Source organism: Pseudophryne corroboree, chromosome 8 (genome assembly GCF_028390025.1).
Source record: "Pseudophryne corroboree isolate aPseCor3 chromosome 8, aPseCor3.hap2, whole genome shotgun sequence".
Lineage (NCBI taxonomy): Eukaryota > Metazoa > Chordata > Amphibia > Anura > Myobatrachidae > Pseudophryne > Pseudophryne corroboree.
The window spans coordinates 167,834,324-167,848,782 of NC_086451.1; the positions used below are offsets into that span (position 1 = coordinate 167,834,324).

Genomic DNA, 14,459 nt, shown 5'->3' on the forward strand with positions numbered 1-14,459 from the left:
ATTGTACTTTAAGTAAAAATAAAAGAGCAAAAATATCAATCCCAGTTTTGATTACTTAAATTAACAAAAAAAAATGCATATAGCAAAGGATAGTTTCAATCTGCCTACCTCTGGGTTATGGGCCCAGCATGCTTCCATTGCAGTACTCTGCTGCACATGTAAGTGGAAGAGATCCTGAAGCACTCAGTCATCATGGGAAAGTACCAATGTGTTTCTTCGTTGGTTGATGGAAGAAACATCTTACAAAAACTCTCCAGATTATTGACTTTTTAAAGTTTTTCTAGGAAACGTTCTAGATGTATGCTTATTAGCCTTTGTCAGTATGTATCTTTTGCAAAGTGTCTCTGTGGCGCAATCGGTTAGTGTGTCCGGCTACTAACCAAAAGGTTGGTGGTTCAATCCCACCCAGGGACGTAATTGACCTTGTTATCAGGTTTTGGTGATCTTTAAGTAGACAAGTCAACATTTCAAACCCCCTGTTATGGTGTAGGGTACCTGGCCTTCTCTGATGTAATCAGAGTTAGATTTGATTCATTGATTTTATAAAAACAGCTAGGAAGCACAATTTAGCAGTGGGTTGCAGAGAAAAAGAAATATGCTGGCAAAAAAAATCCAATTGAGTGATTAAACAGCTCTTCATTTTCTGGCTTTATTTTTATGCTAACAAATTTGTTCTCTGAAAAGTGTCCACAAAGCCAAGTCTCTGATTAACACCTTTGTAGGGATGGTTTTTCACCTATTACTAAATTAAACTTGCTTCATTGGAAAGGCAGCAAGATGCATCCTCATTTCAATGTCTACTGAAATAATACAGGTTGACACCAGGAAACATTAACGCCACTGCATCCTTGCTGCTTTCACATGTAGAAGTCTGTTTAATGTGAAAACAAGGTGATATCTAATTAGCACACAGGTAAGGAATTAAGAAAATCTTTATTTAAGGGTGAAGATGTTTCTCACAAAATCGTTGCCCCAATGCATCATTGAAATTCAAGCTGGAAAGATGATTTTAATATATCACTTGTACATTTTGTATTGCTCTTCTGGTGACAATGTAGTTTGTTTTTGTCAATTACCCTTTTAATAATAGGGTAAAGAAAATTAAGTGGATTTTTTAAAGAAAACAATACTGTCAATATACTATTAAAACAAATTAAAATGGTAAAAGTTATTGTACTTTAAGTAAAAATAAAAGAGCAAAAATATCAATCCCAGTTTTGATTACTTTAATTAACAAAAAAAATGCATATAGCAGAGGATAGTTTCAATTTGCCTACCTCTGGGTAATGGGCCCAGCATGCTTCCATTGCAGTACTCTGCTGCACATGTAAGTGCAAGAGATCATGAAGCACTCACTCATCATGGGAAAGTACCAATGTGTTTCTTCATTGGTTGATGGAAGAAACATCTTACAAAAACTCTCCAGATTATTGACTTTTTAAAGTTTTTCTAGGAAACGTTCTAGATGTATGCTTATTAGACTTTGTCAGTATGTACTTTTCGCAAAGTGTCTCTGTGGCGCAATCGGTTAGTGTGTCCGGCTACTAACCAAAAGGTTGGTAGTTCAATTCAAACCAGGGACGTAATTGACCTTGTTATCAAATTTTGGTGATCTTTAAGTAGACAAGTCAAAATTTCAAACCCCCTGTTCTGGTGTAGGGTACCTGGCCTTCTCTGATGTAATCAGAGTTAGATTTGATTCAGTGATTTTATAAAAACAGCTAGGAAGCACAATTTAGCAGTGGGTTGCAGAGAAAAAGAAATATGCTGGCAAAAAAAAATCCAATTGAGTGATTAAACAGCTCTTAATTTTCTGGCTTTATTTTTATGCTAACAAATTTGTTCTCTGAAAAGTGTCCACAAAGCCAAGTCTCTGATTAACACCTTTGTAAGGATGGTTTTTAACCTATTACTAAATTAAACTTGCTTCATTGGAAAGGCAGCAAGATGCATCCTCATTTCAATGTCTACTGAAATAATACAGGTTGACACCAGGAAACATTAACGCCACTGCATCCTTGCTGCTTTCTCATGTGGAAGTCTGTTTAATGTGAAAACAAGGTGATATCTAATTAGCACACAGGTAAGGAATTAAGAAAATCTTTATTTAAGGGTGAAAATGTTTCTCACAAAATCGTTGCCCCAATGCATCATTGAAATTCAAGCTGGAAAGATGATTTTAATATATCACTTGTACATTTTGTATTGCTCTTCTGGTGACAATGTAGTTTGTTTTTGTCAATTACCATTTTAATAATAGGGTAAAGAAAATTAAGTGGATTTTTGAAAGAAAACAATACTGTCAATATACTATTAAAACAAATTAAAATGGTAAAAGTTATTGTACTTTAAGTAAAAATAAAAGAGCCAAAATATCAATCCCAGTTTTGGATTACTTTAATTAACAAAAAAAAAATGCATATAGCAGAGGATAGTTTCAATCTGCCTACCGCTGGGTTATGGGCCCAGCATGCTTCCATTGCTGTACTCTGCTGCACATGTAAGTGCAAGAGATCATGAAGCACTCACTCATCATGGGAAAGTACCAATGTGTTTCTTCGTTGGTTGATGGAAGAAACATCTTACAAAAACTCTCCAGATTATTGACTTTTTAAAGTTTTTCTAGGAAACGTTCTAGATGTATGCTTATTAGCCTTTGTCAGTATGTACTTTTTACAAAGTGTCTCTGTGGCGCAATAGGTTAGTGTGTCTGGCTACTAACCGAAAGGTTGGTGGTTCAATCCCACCCAGGGACGTAATTGACCTTGTTATCAGATTTTGGTGATCTTTAAGTAGACAAGTCAAAATTTCAAACCCCCTCTTATGATGTAGGGTACCTGGCCTTCTCTGATGTAATCAGAGTTAGATTTGATTCAGTGATTTTATAAAAACAGATAGGAAGCACAATTTAGCAGTGGATTGCAGAGAAAAAGAAATATGCTGGCAAAAAAAATCCAATTGAGTGATTAAACAGCTCTTCATTTTCTGGCTTTATTTTTATGCTAACAAATTTGTTCTCTGAAAAGTGTCCACAAAGCCAAGTCTCTGATTAACACCTTTGTAGGGATGGTTTTTCACCTATTACTAAATTAAACTTGCTTCATTGGAAAGGCAGCAAGATGCATCCTCATTTCAATTTCTACTGAAATAATACAGGTTGACACCAGGAAACATTAACGCCACTGCATCCTTGCTGCTTTCTCATGTGGAAGTCTGTTTAATGTGAAAACAAGGTGATATCTAATTAGCACACAGGTAAGGAATTAAGAAAATCTTTATTTAAGGGTGAAGATGTTTCTCACAAAATCGTTGCCCCAATGCATCATTGAAATTCAAGCTGGAAAGATGATTTTAATATATCACTTGTACATTTTGTATTGCTCTTCTGGTGACAATGTAGTTTATGTTTGTCAATTACCCTTTTATTAATAGGGTAAAGAAAATTAAGTGGATTTTTTAAAGAAAACTATACTGTCAATATACTATTAAAACAAATTAAAATGGTAAAAGTTATTGTACTTTAAGTAAAAATAAAAGAGCAAAAATATCAATCCCAGTTTTGATTACTTAAATTAACAAAAAAAATGCATATAGCAAAGGATAGTTTCAATCTGCCTACCTCTGGGTTATGGGCTCAGCATGCTTCCATTGCAGTACTCTGCTGCACATGTAAGTGCAAGAGATCCTGAAGCACTCACTCATCATGGGAAAGTACCAATGTGTTTCTTCATTGGTTGATGGAAGAAACATCTTACAAAAACTCTCCAGATTATTGACTTTTTAAAGTTTTTCTAGGAAACGTTCTAGATGTATGCTTATTAGACTTTGTCAGTATGTACTTTTTGCAAAGTGTTTCTGTGGCGCAATCGGTTAGTGTGTCCGGCTACTAACCAAAAGGTTGGTGGTTCAATCCCAACCAGGGACGTAATTGACCTTGTTATCAGATTTTGGTGATCTTTAAGTAGACAAGTCAAAATTTCAAACCCTCTGTTATGGTGTAGGGTACCTTGCCTTCTCTGATGTAATCAGAGTTAGATTTGATTCAGTGATTTTATAAAAACAGCTAGGAAGCACAATTTAGCAGTGGGTTGCAGAGAAAAAGAAATATGCTGGCAAAAGAAATCCAATTGAGTGATTTAAACAGCTCTTCATTTTCTGGCTTTATTTTTTTGCTAACAAATTTGTTCTTTGAAAAGTGTCCACAAAGCCAAGTCTCTGATTAACACCTTTGTAGGGATGGTTTTTCACCTATTACTAAATTAAACTTGCTTCATTGGAAAGGCAGCAAGATGCATCCTCATTTCAATGTCTACTGAAATAATACAGGTTGACACCAGGAAACATTAACGCCACTGTATCCTTGCTGCTTTCTCATGTGGAAGTCTGTTTAATGTGAAAAAAAGGTGATATCTAATTAGCACACAGGTAAGGAATTAAGAAAATCTTTATTTAAGGGTGAAGATGTTTCTCACAAAATCGTTGCCCCAATGCATCATTGAAATTCAAGCTGGAAAGATGATTTTAATATATCACTTGTACATTTTGTATTGCTCTTCTGGTGACAATGTAGTTTGTTTTTGTCAATTACCATTTTAATAATAGGGTAAAGAAAATTAAGTGGATTTTTGAAAGAAAACAATACTGTCAATATACTATTAAAACAAATTAAAATGGTAAAAGTTATTGTACTTTAAGTAAAAATAAAAGAGCCAAAATATCAATCCCAGTTTTGGATTACTTTAATTAACAAAAAAAAATGCATATAGCAGAGGATAGTTTCAATCTGCCTACCGCTGGGTTATGGGCCCAGCATGCTTCCATTGCTGTACTATGCTGCACATGTAAGTGCAAGAGATCCTGAAGCACTCACTCATCATGGGAAAGTACCAATGTGTTTCTTCGTTGGTTGATGGAAGAAACATCTTACAAAAACTCTCCAGATTATTGACTTTTTAAAGTTTTTCTAGGAAACGTTTTAGATGAATGCTTATTAGCCTTTGTCAGCACGGACTTTTGCAAAGTGTCTCTGTGGCGCAATCAGTTAGTGTGCACGGCTATTAACCAAAAGGTTGGTGGTTCAATCCCACCCAGGGACGTAATTGACCTTGTTATCAGATTTTGGTGATCTTTAAGTAGACAAGTCAAAATTTCAAACCCCCTGTTCTGGTGTAGGGTGCCTGGCCTTCTCTGATGTAATCAGAGTTAGATTTGATTCAGTGATTTTATAAAAACAGCTAGGAAGCACAATTTAGCAGTGGGTTGCAGAGAAAAAGAAATATGCTGGCAAAAAAAATCCAATTGAGTGATTAAACAGCTCTTAATTTTCTGGCTTTATTTTTATGCTAACAAATTTGTTCTCTGAAAAGTGTCCACAAAGCCAAGTCTCTGATTAACACCTTTGTAAGGATGGTTTTTAACCTATTACTAAATTAAACTTGCTTCATTGGAAAGGCAGCAAGATGCATCCTCATTTCAATGTCTACTGAAATAATACAGGTTGACACCAGGAAACATTAACGCCACTGCATCCTTGCTGCTTTCTCATGTGGAAGTCTGTTTAATGTGAAAACAAGGTGATATCTAATTAGCACACAGGTAAGGAATTAAGAAAATCTTTATTTAAGGGTGAAAATGTTTCTCACAAAATCGTTGCCCCAATGCATCATTGAAATTCAAGCTGGAAAGATGATTTTAATATATCACTTGTACATTTTGTATTGCTCTTCTGGTGACAATGTAGTTTGTTTTTGTCAATTACCATTTTAATAATAGGGTAAATAAAATTAAGTGGATTTTTGAAAGAAAACAATACTGTCAATATACTATTAAAACAAATTAAAATGGTAAAAGTTATTGTACTGTAAGTAAAAATAAAAGAGCCAACATATCAATCCCAGTTTTGGATTACTTTAATTAACAAAAAAAAATGCATATAGCAGAGGATAGTTTCAATCTGCCTACCTCTGGGTTATGTGCCCAGCATGCTTCCATTGCTGTACTCTGCTGCACATGTAAGTGCCATAGATCCTGAAGCACTCACTCATCATGGGAAAGTACCAATGTGTTTCTTCGTTGGTTGATGGAAGAAACATCTTACAAAAACTCTCCAGATTATTGACTTTTTAAAGTTTTTCTAGGAAACGTTTTAGATGAATGCTTATTAGCCTTTGTCAGTATGGACTTTTGCAAAGTGTCTCTGTGGCGCAATCGGTTAGTGTGTACGGCTATAAACCAAAAGGTTGGTGGTTCAATCCCACCCAGGGACGTAATTGACCTTGTTATCAGATTTTGGTGATCTTTAAGTAGACAAGTCAAAATTTCAAACCCCCTCTTATGGTGTAGGGTACCTGGCCTTCTCTGATGTAATCAGAGTTAGATTTGATTCAGTGATTTTATAAAAACAGCTAGGAAGCACAATTTAGCAGTGGGTTGCAGAGAAAAAGAAATATGCTGGCAAAAAAATCCAATTGAGTGATTAAACAGCTCTTCATTTTCTGGCTTTATTTTTATGCTAACAAATTTGTTCTCTGAAAAGTGTCCACAAAGCCAAGTCTCTGATTAACACCTTTGTAGGGATGGTTTTTCACCTATTACTAAATTAAATTTGCTTCATTGGAAAGGCAGCAAGATGCATCCTCATTTCAATGTCTACTGAAATAATACGGGTTGACACCAGGAAACATTAACGCCACTGCATCCTTGCTGCTTTCTCATGTGGAAGTCTGTTTAATGTGAAAACAAGGTGATATCTAATTAGCACACAGGTAAGGAATTAAGAAAATCTTTATTTAAGGGTGAAGATGTTGCTAACAAAATCGTTGCCCCAATGCATCATTGAAATTCAAGCTGGAAAGATGATTTTAATATATCACTTGTACATTTTGTATTGCTCTTCTGGTGACAATGTAGTTTGTTTTTGTCAATTACCATTTTAATAATAGGGTAAAGAAAATTAAGTGGATTTTTGAAAGAAAACAATACTGTCAATATACTATTAAAACAAATTAAAATGGTAAAAGTTATTGTACTTTAAGTAAAAATAAAAGAACCAAAATATCAATCCCAGTTTTGGATTACTTTAATTAACAAAAAAAAAATGCATATAGCAGAGGATAGTTTCAATCTGCCTACCTCTGGGTTATGGGCCCAGCATGCTTCCATTGCAGTACTCTGCTGCACATGTAAGTGCAAGAGAACCTGAAGCACTCACTCATCATCCAAAAGTACCAATGTGTTTCTTCGTTGGTTGATGGAAGAAACATCTTACAAAAACTCTCCAGATTATTGACTTTTTAAAGTTTTTCTAGGAAACGTTCTAGATAAATGCTTATTAGCCTTTGTCAGTATGTACATTTTGCAAAGTGTCTCTGTGGCGCAATCGGTTAGTGTGTTCGACTATTAACCAAAAGGTTGGTGGTTCAATCCCACCCAGGGACGTAATTGACCTTGTGATCAGATTTTGGTGATCTTTAAGTAGACAAGTCAAAATTTCAAACCCCCTGTTATGGTGTAGGGTACCTGGCCTTCTCTGATGTAATCAGAGTTAGATTTGATTCAGTGATTTTATAAAAACAGCTAGGAAGCACAATTTAGCAGTGGGTTGCAGAGAAAAAGAAATATGCTGGCAAAAAAATCCAATTGAGTGATTAAACAGCTCTTCATTTTCTGGCTTTACTTTTATGCTAACAAAGTTGTTCTCTGAAAAGTGTCCACAAAGCCAAGTCTCTGATTAACACCTTTGTAGGGATGGTTTTTCACCTATTACTAAATTAAACTTGCTTCATTGGAAAGGCAGCAAGAAACACTAGACTAATTGGAGGTGCGCCTTAAAGCAAATTACAATGTTAGGATTAGGGGGTTCGGAAAGACCTCTAGTGTATACTGTCACGATCCGGGTATCTGGACGCCATAACTTACCTTTCAGATGCCTCCTAAGGCTGGCTCAGCGCTCCAGGACCGGATCCCATCTGTTATTCTGATGTCCCCATTCCTGCCTCCTCTCCTGTCACTCTGAGACGCTGTCACAGCGGCGCCATGTTACATCTTGAATGGCATCTCCCGCGGCCTCCGCCGCCGTCCCTGAGTTTCTGCATGCAGGATGTCAGAGTGGCGCTTATGTCAGCCGCGGCCTCCGCTGTTGCCCGCGTGGTTCAAATGTGCACTCATCAGTCTGGCGTCTCCTGTTTACTGTGGCCGGCGCCGCCATTGCTGTTAAAGTTCCCACATGGATTATCAAACCAATCTTCCCTCCAAGTAGAAAAAAAAAAAGAAAAAAAGAAAAAAAGTGGGTGGGCGCTAGTTAAATGGCTATAGGACACCTAAAATTAAGTGCTGTTGTACTGGTTGCAGCTTCCCCAGGTTGAGGTGCTGATCCTCAGCCAAAAAAAGGTTGTGAAACAAAGAATACTCGGTGAAGCGCTACCATTCAACAGCATAAATAAATTTATTAATAAAAAGCATATATAAAAAACTGTCACAATTCAATAAAATATACCCAATATCTTGTATTATAATGAGCTCAGGTATTATGTAACAAACAATCGTAACACAAATGGTACCAATATATATAGTGGAAGCTCCCTGGGAGAAAGAAAAACCACCTATATTCTGGTGGAGACTGCAGCATTTATAATTGTGTTAAGCTCCATGCATGGGCTGTTTAATCGTGTAGATTTTCTTTGAAAGTCCATCCGTTTTTAAATGATGTTAATGTGGTGTAATTATGATCTAACCACCATTTAATGAAGAGCTTATTTGCTCGCAGTGGGTAATTTCCAACGGAATTAAGGTTTATTGGGTAGCTCTAATGGATGAGCTTCCATATGTATATGACTTTAAGCTGTACTGGCTATTTGAAAAAGTCCCGTATATACGGCTTACCCCAACCTTTCCGTGATGAGAAGGTAGATTGTTCTCTCCTGTATAACGGTGGGTGCCGGCTGCCCACACTAAGGTCCTGCTGTGCGTCGATGTCCGGACGCTGATAGGAAAAACGGATGGAGATCAGCCTTTCAAGTGCTGGTGTCAGAGCGTGGATTTATGCCTATATTGCATAGGCTTGTAGCTCCGTCTGCGGGAGCCGCCGAACACCCTTGTGCACTGATGTAGGAGCGCGGCTTGATGTCTCGTTGTACACACTCCTTGTGTGTAGGTGCTTTAATGAGCTCAGGATATCGGGTCAACGTCGGGTGGATGCTTGACGCGTTTCTCAGCCACAGAACAGGGGCTGTTTCATCAGAAGTGTTCTTCTTCTGATGAAACAGCCCCTGTTCTGTGGCTGAGAAACGCGTCAAGCATCCGCCCGACGTTGACCCGATATCCTGAGCTCATTAAAGCACCTACACACAAGGAGTGTGTACAACGGCTCCCGTTAATAAAACATAAGCGCACGACTCGGAGACATCAAGCCGCGCTCCTACATCAGTGCACAAGGGTGTTCGGCGGCTCCCGCAGACGGAGCTACAAGCCTATGCAATATAGGCATAAATCCACGCTCTGACACCAGCACTTGAAAGGCTGATCTCCATCCGTTTTTCCTATCAGCGTCCGGACATCGACGCACAGCAGGACCTTAGTGTGGGCAGCCGGCACCCACCGTTATACAGGAGAGAACAATCTACCTTCTCATCACGGAAAGGTTGGGGTAAGCCGTATATACGGGACTTTTTCAAATAGCCAGTACAGCTTAAAGTCATATACATATGGAAGCTCATCCATTAGAGCTACCCAATAAACCTTAATTCCGTTGGAAATTACCCACTGCGAGCAAATAAGCTCTTCATTAAATGGTGGTTAGATCATAATTACACCACATTAACATCATTTAAAAACGGATGGACTTTCAAAGAAAATCTACACGATTAAACAGCCCATGCATGGAGCTTAACACAATTATAAATGCTGCAGTCTCCACCAGAATATAGGTGGTTTTTCTTTCTCCCAGGGAGCTTCCACTATATATATTGGTACCATTTGTGTTACGATTGTTTGTTACATAATACCTGAGCTCATTATAATACAAGATATTGGGTATATTTTATTGAATTGTGACAGTTTTTTATATATGCTTTTTATTAATAAATATATTTATGCTGTTGAATGGTAGCGCTTCACCGAGTATTCTTTGTTTCACTTCCCTCCAAGTGTCTGTATGGGCGCAGCCATGTTGGATTCTGTCACCTGTTCATTTCCACCAATCTGCTGTTTCCATTGTAATCTGCATAATTGCCTAGCCAATCCCTTCCTTGCTGCAGGTATAAGTATTCTGTGCCTGAGCAAGGAAGGCGTCAGTGATTTGGTTGTCAAACCTAGTTCCAGTTTGTCTCTCTCCCGTGGTTGTTTTCCAGGTTCCAGTTACCATCTCCAAACCTCCACTAAAGAGACCCGCTCTAGTCTACCACCTGCGGTGCAGCCTGACTCTCCAGTCCTCTGGGACTCATCTGTTTCCAGTTACAGATTTACCTGCTTCCAGCCTAGCTTCCAGCAGAGATCAGCTCTTCTTAAAGTGCCGGTATCATTTCCGCAGATTACCACTCACCACCGGCACTATTATTTCACCGCTCTCAAACTCCATATATCAATCATATTTCATCGCTCTCAAGCTTCATTTATTATTTGGCTGGTTCCATCCAGCAATCCACTCCGTGCTTACATCAGTCTGGTTTCAGCCAGTACCCACAGCAGCCATTTTATCCACAGCAGCCCAGCTTTTCCTGGAACACCAGCTAGTATGATCCTGGGCTATCTCCATTGCTACAGTCGGGCCTGGTAAGGACTTTCCAACTAGAAGATAATAAGAACTGTCTCATACTACCAGAGCCCTGTGGTCCTTGTCCTCCTGTAGTACCCAGGAACTGTATTATTTCTCTGCTGATTTTATGTTTCTCTTTTATTACTGCTGTGATGCATGGAGTTTGTCAAAATAAACATCATTGACTTTTATCCTGGTTGTCGTGGGCACGCCTTCGGGCAATTCTTCTACATTTAACTTACATGTCCAGGGGTCTGATACAACCTCCCAGGTTCCACTACACCTCAGCCCCTACAACTGAGGCTGCCTCCAGTCAGCTCAGGCCCTCAGTTGTGACATATACACTGTATATACATTTTAAGATAGGAAGGTACAAATTACATATTCACATTGCATCTATGGGCTGGATTCAAATGTCCCTTTCCTCCCTCAATCGTGCCCGTCAGCAGCTATTCTATTCTATATAAGGAGCCACGAGTCGCCGCCATTTTTACTTGTGCATTGGAGATGATAGGGAGAGGACGTGCAGCGTTTTCTCAGTTTCTGTGTTCAGTGTGCTGCAAATATCTGTGCTCAGTGTGCTTGCAAATATCTGTGCTCAGTGTGCTGAAAATATCTACGTTCTCTGCCTGAAAAATGCTCCATATCTGTGCTGCATTGTATTATATAGTATGAGGACAGGGCAGAATTTTGCTGACCACCAGTATATAATATATAGCAGTACGGTACAGTAGGCCACTGCTCTACCTACCTCTGTGTCGTCAAGTATACTATCCATCCATACCTGTGGTGTATTTTAGTAGTTGTGCACAGTATATATAGTAGGAGGACAGGGCAGAATTTTGCTGACCACCAGTATATAATATATAGCAATACGGTACAGTAGGCCACTGCTCTACCTACCTCTGTGTCGTCAAGTATACTATCCATCCATACCTGTGGTGTATTTTAGTAGTTGTGCGCACTATATATAGTAGGAGGACAGTGCAAAATTTTGCTGACCACCAGACTTCTACTTAAGTCCAATGGTGTAGGATGTGCAAAGCTGTTTGGCTGTGCATTTATTGATCTAAGCATGCATTTTTATCAAAGCGTGATAAAATTGACACATAACGCAGTGTTCAATCAGCGTTAATTTATCTTCAGCTGATATCGATTGTGAATTGACGTTTCTTCTCTTCTTGTCACCTACAGGTAATTACAATTGACTACAACCACCAATCTATTCTGCTGCACTATATCTATATATGCAAAGCTAATTCTGCTGGGTAATTACAGTTGACTACAACCACCAATCTATTCTGCTGCACTATATCTATATATGCAAAGCTAATTCTGCTGGGTAATGCAAATTGAAACATTATTGCATAGTATGTGATTTTGAAGTACTTTTTTAAAGTTTTGAATGATATAGACCCAGTTTAATCTTTGTGGAATGCCTGGTTGTTGTTTTTAAGGTAATTTATTGCCTGGCATTTGAGGGGGTGGGGTGTGGTTACAGATTTCAATTATTGGTTTCACTTGTAATAGTCTTCTACTAAAGTCCAATGGTGTAGGCTGTGCAAAGCCATTTGGCTGTGCATTTATTGATCTAAGCGTGCATTTTTATAAAAGCGTGATAAAATTGACACATAACAGCAGTGTTCAATTAGCGTTCAATCGAAGTGAAAAAGAAGGAAAACAGAAGCACACCAATCTAACAAAACAAAGAAAACTGAAGAACTAATAACAAATGTGAGTCACTTACTCCTCAGATCACTCACCTCCTGATTGTTGCATCTGATTACATAGCACAGAACTACCTTACTTGGACATTTCATAAACCATCCATTTCACCTACAAATGCCTGTATCTGTATTATTGTAATTTTGTTTTTTAAGCACAGCTGCACCAATGCAATTTTACCTGCAAACACTTAAAACATCTAACATAATTACCATTGCTTCTTAAACCTCTCACAATCCTTTCATTTCTTACACTCCAAATACATTTCTGCACCCACTTTATCTACGCTTTTGACTCATTTCATACTAAATTGAGCCTACACTGCTTTTCTCACCTGCATTTCTACAATTCTTCTGCTCGGATTCCCTTACAGTCTCCTCTCCTACTTCCACTTTCCCTCAACCTATTTACCTTCTTAACACTATGTGAATGCTTTCTTATACTCCCCACATCACTCAGTGTCTACCTAATAATGTATCTTTATCCTTCCCCCCCTAGTCTCCTCCACCTCCTCCTCTGTCTCCCCTCCATCCCTCTGTTTCCTTCCCCCACCTTTCCTGTTACCCCACTTTCATTCACCTCTGCCCCATGGTCCTGCTACCCCACAACTCAGCCCTGCTCCCTCTCTCCCTTCCCTGTCACCTCCCCACACCCCCATCCACATCACACTGACCTCCCTCCCTGCCCACCTCCTGCAGTTTCCCCTCCTATCTCAGGCACCCGTACCATCACTACTCTCTCATCCCTGCCCTCAAAGTTAATCCCACCTCATCGCTACAGCAACCCTGAAAATCTAATTCACATCTCTCCCACAAACTCATACCCCCTATCCTGTGCCCTCTGGAATGCCAGATCCGTTTGTAACAAACTGGTCCCCACTCATGACCTTTTCATTTCCAACTCCCTACACCTACTAGCCATTACTGAAACTTGGATTACGCCCTCTGACACTACTTCTGCTGCTGCTCTCTCTGCTGGGGGCCTTACATTCACACACACCCCCCGACCTGGGGGTCGCCATGGGGGTGGTGTTGGGGTCCTTTTACCTTCTAGTTACTCCTACCAACTCATACCACCAGAACCATCCCTTATATTATCTACATTTGAGGTCCACTCCATATGTCTCTTCCAACCAGTCCATCTTAGAGTAGCTGTCATTTACCGCCCCCCTGGCACTGCTTCCAAATTCATCGACAACTTTGCTTCCTGGCTTCCTCACTTCCTCTATTCTGACATTCCCACCATTATCCTAGGCGATTTCAACATCCCTATTGACATCCCCACACAATCCCCTGCCTCTAAACTCCTTAACCTCACCTCTTCACTTGGTCTCTCCCAGTGGACCTCCTCACCCTCCCATGTGAATGGGAGCTCACTGGATCTGGTCTTCACTCACCGCTGTGATATTTCTGATTTTTCCAACTCCCCATTTCCCCTCTCTGACCACCACCTGCTCTCCTTCAACCTATCTCTCTCGACTTCCCCATCTCAACCTCCTAAGGCTACCATCACTAAGCGTAACATTGAAGCTATTGACACCACATTCCTTTCCTCCCTGTTTGACTCACTTCTCTCTCCTATTCTCTCTCTCTCTCTCATGCCCTGAACAAGCCACTTCCACATACAATGCTTCCCTTACTTCTGCTCTTGACTCTGTTGCTCCACCAACCACTGTTCACCCTCGCAAATTAACACCTCAACCCTGGCACACCAAATGCACCAGATATCTGCAAAAATGCTCACGTACTGCTGAGCGACACTGGAGGAAATCACGCTCTAAGGCAGACTTCCTCCATTTCAAACTTATGCTCTCATCCTTCAGTGCTGCCCTTTCTCTTGCTAAACAGTCATACTTCAAGAACCTCATCTCCTCCCAGTCTTCCAACCCCCGGCGCCTCTTTGCCACTCTCAACTCACTCCTCTGCCCACCTCCACCTCGTCTCCCTTCCTCACTCTCTGCTCTTGAATTTGCCACTTACTTCAC

The 14,459-nt window shown here is 39.5% G+C and overlaps 2 non-coding genes across 2 annotated transcripts; both read left to right on the forward strand.

Moving 5' to 3' along the window:
* The first annotated feature begins 340 nt into the window (after positions 1–340).
* Positions 341–414, forward strand: TRNAS-ACU (transfer RNA serine (anticodon ACU)). Its single transcript has one exon. It is a non-coding gene; the product is annotated as a tRNA-Ser (tRNA).
* A 5,778-nt stretch (positions 415–6,192) lies between these two features.
* Positions 6,193–6,266, forward strand: TRNAY-AUA (transfer RNA tyrosine (anticodon AUA)). Its single transcript has one exon. It is a non-coding gene; the product is annotated as a tRNA-Tyr (tRNA).
* The last annotated feature ends 8,193 nt before the right edge of the window (positions 6,267–14,459 follow it).